The sequence below is a fragment of the Sparus aurata genome, chromosome 1 (genome assembly GCF_900880675.1).
Source record: "Sparus aurata chromosome 1, fSpaAur1.1, whole genome shotgun sequence".
Classification (NCBI taxonomy): domain Eukaryota; kingdom Metazoa; phylum Chordata; class Actinopteri; order Spariformes; family Sparidae; genus Sparus; species Sparus aurata.
This window is the reverse complement of record NC_044187.1, coordinates 15,858,239-15,861,541: the sequence shown is the minus strand read 5'-3', so window position 1 is coordinate 15,861,541 and position 3,303 is coordinate 15,858,239.

The following is a 3,303-nucleotide window of genomic DNA, read 5'->3' as shown; positions in this document are numbered from 1 at the left end:
ATTGTCAAATGATCTGAGTTTTTCTTCCACCACTGGAAAATACAACACAACCTCCACATTTGGATGCAGCGTGACAGTGTCTAAATTATTTTATTTTCTCATATGTCTTTGCTTGATTTCCTTATAATTGCAGGCCAAGTGTACATTCTGATCTTGGGGTCCCATGCATGCTAAATACACATCTGAGAATGACCAACAGATCCTGTGACAGAAGGGTAAAATGTCGCCAAGCATCCAACCACATGTTTCTTGTGGTCAACCAAACTTTCTTCATATGTTTAAGAATCTTTTCCTCCGGACTCTCTAGTCTGGTTTTGCTAACGAGGAGAATTTGTTTTTCTCGCTAAATAAAGGTAAACAGATTGACAAACACATGAAACAAATGAAAGCCATCTTCGTGCAATAATCCTCGTAAAACTGATGGATGTCATAATTTTCACCAGCTTACTCTAAGTTTGACCGAAGACATCACACAGAGATGCAGAGGTCCATGTGATAGAGTCATGAAGCCTGCCTGCTTGAGAAGACTTTCCCTCTCTGCCACAGTGAATGATATGAGCCATACAAACCCAAATTACATTTATGATTCACGCCGTGCCAACACAGGCACAAAATCAAAGCCTTCCACTGAATCATTTAGCATATTTATTTAGCTGGCAGCTTCGTAGGCAGTCAGACCTGTCTGTGTGAACTCCTTCATTTGTATTTTCTGCTGACACATGCTGGAATGAGCCGAGCCAGTGACAGTCACTCTCTCATTAGCAGGTTTTTGGTGGAGACTCCAGAGCCTGTGGGTGGCCTGGAGCTGGAGAAAAGTGCTTTCTCTCTGTCTGTATCTGCCTCTTCTTTCCATGGAGACCTGCAGTCTCCAGTCACCCTGAATGTACCCTTTTCCAGTGTCTGTGGAGATAAAACAGCATCCAATATTTCAGCAAATAGAAACCTTATCCAAACAAAGGTAGAGGGTAGAGTCATTACTTTCAATCAAAAGCACATGTTTAAAAAAACTGACTGGACACTCGCTGGATTGAAAACACAAGCTTGTAAAGTGCAGAGCACAGAGTTTGGTGCTGAATAATTATTGCAGGTTTTTCTGCTTCTGACTGTCAAGAAATGTGAGAAAGTGATTTATTGTCTCTCTCACCACCTTTAATTGAAAGAAGGTAATAAAATATCCTTCAAAGCTGAGCGCAGTTATTAATAATTTCTTTTAGATGACATTTCCTGTATTGTGATAATAAGGAGATGAAGAGGGAAAACAGAAGAAGATAATGGTGTAAATGGGTTTACCTTTAAGAGTCTGCACCTTTTTTATTTTTTAAATACAAATTTTGCACATCTGGAGAACGCGTTTACATAAGAGGTTACTCCCGGACTTTTCCACATAGTCTGTAAAATAAGCTAATGACTGCTGGGGAAAAACTGAATATGTATTATTAGATGATATACAGAGGCGACAACAAATCAAAACCCAGCGTCTTTTTCACAACAGGACAATGTAGCAACATGTGCTCTGGTCATTTCGTAGCAGCGCCAGATGTTGAAGCTAAAGGAACTTTACTTACTGATGGCGATGAGTGGAGCTCATCTCGGCATGTTGGCCGTGCTGCAATGTGAATGTATGCTGACAGTAAAGCTGGAAAGTTTACAGTAAAACGCTTGTAAATGACAAATACTATTGAAGTCGATATATTTCCTGTTTCTGAGACCTTATAAAGCTAACATCTGGTTCAAGTGCATTTAAAACAACCTGAATAAAAGCCTCAAAGCGGCGGCACGGTTTTACTGCTCACACAGTGTTGGACAGCTTTCATTTTAAATAATATTTTTCAGATTGAAATATGGTAGAAAAAGTTCCCTTGCCGCTAAATAAAATGTATTTTGAACTTAATTGGGAGGAGAACAATGGTAACCCCACAATGACGCTGCTTCATTTGATGTTTTTGCAAATTGTATGTCTTCCTGTCAGAGATGATGGAAAAAATATGTCACTCTCTTTTCTTGGGAACAGTCTAAACAGGACCCAGCGAACAAATAATGTTCTTAAAATTGTGAGTTTTGTCTCAAAGAGCTTTCAGCACCTTGTCTGAAGGGTGGAAGACAGTGATCGCATTCAAAGTTGCCAAAAAGTCTATTTATTCATATTCTATGTCTGATGAAAAAAATGTAAGTGGGCTCCACAAAAGCCAAACGTATCCTGCACATTTTTTGCTGTAAGAGGAGCATATCAAAGCAGATTGTCTATGGATCACATCTGCAATGTATCAGCCTATAATGGTTTTTATGAAGTACTTTATTTGTACTCGTGAAAAAAAATCTGAAATGGAGTAACAGTCGGTTGGTGGTTTTAGTGACCCCTGCACTGTTTCAGGATTTACTGAATGAGACCGTCTCCAAAATACATTTTGAATTATGATTATTTCAGCATGTATTAAATGATCAGTTGATATGGTCACCTATAATCTAGTTTACATTTTCACTTTTGGGACCTCCGTTTATCACGGTTACGCACTGCCAGGTTCTTGAAACAATGTATGGTTCATTTTGTATCATTAATGATATCGGTTTATCAGAGGTGGTAACTGCACTCTGACAGAATTCAGATATTTTAATATTCTTTATTAAATGCCCATATTTTCTCCCAGAGTGTGAATTCAAACTTTTCACACTAAGTTGCAACAATTTACAACCAGGATTACAAAAAAGTTGAGACTGCGTATGAACTATATTTACTGAGGATGGTATTCCCAATTGTTCCTGAGCCATGTAGTTATATCATTTACACAATCATGTGTTTCACAAAGTGGTGAACCTCACCCCATCTTTACCCGTGTGTGACTGAGTCTTGCGAGGAGGCTACTTTATAGTCATACAATCATGATACTATCACCTGTTTACCTGTGGGATGTTCCAAACAGGTGTTTTAAGAACATTCAATATATTTTATTTGGGCTTTAATGTTCATGTTATGCAGAGAAACAGGTAAAATAGCTCTTATTTATGCATTTTTTAAAACTTTGGAGCATGTCAAGTGACGTTCAGCACGTCTGAAACATGGCTAACTTTTTTGCCAATTTCATTGTAATATTTTAGGTGGACAGAAACGAGCATCGTCACACTCAATCTGTGCAAAAATCTGTTTAATGTGCCCAAACTTTCTCTCTTTTACCCTATTTTTGAATTATACTAAAGGTGAACATAATGCATAACACTTCTGGGCTACCTCCTGTTTCGCATTAAAACTCTAAATAAATGTAATGATATAAATATAACAAGTAAAGACCACTCATGTGTAAGCAATGA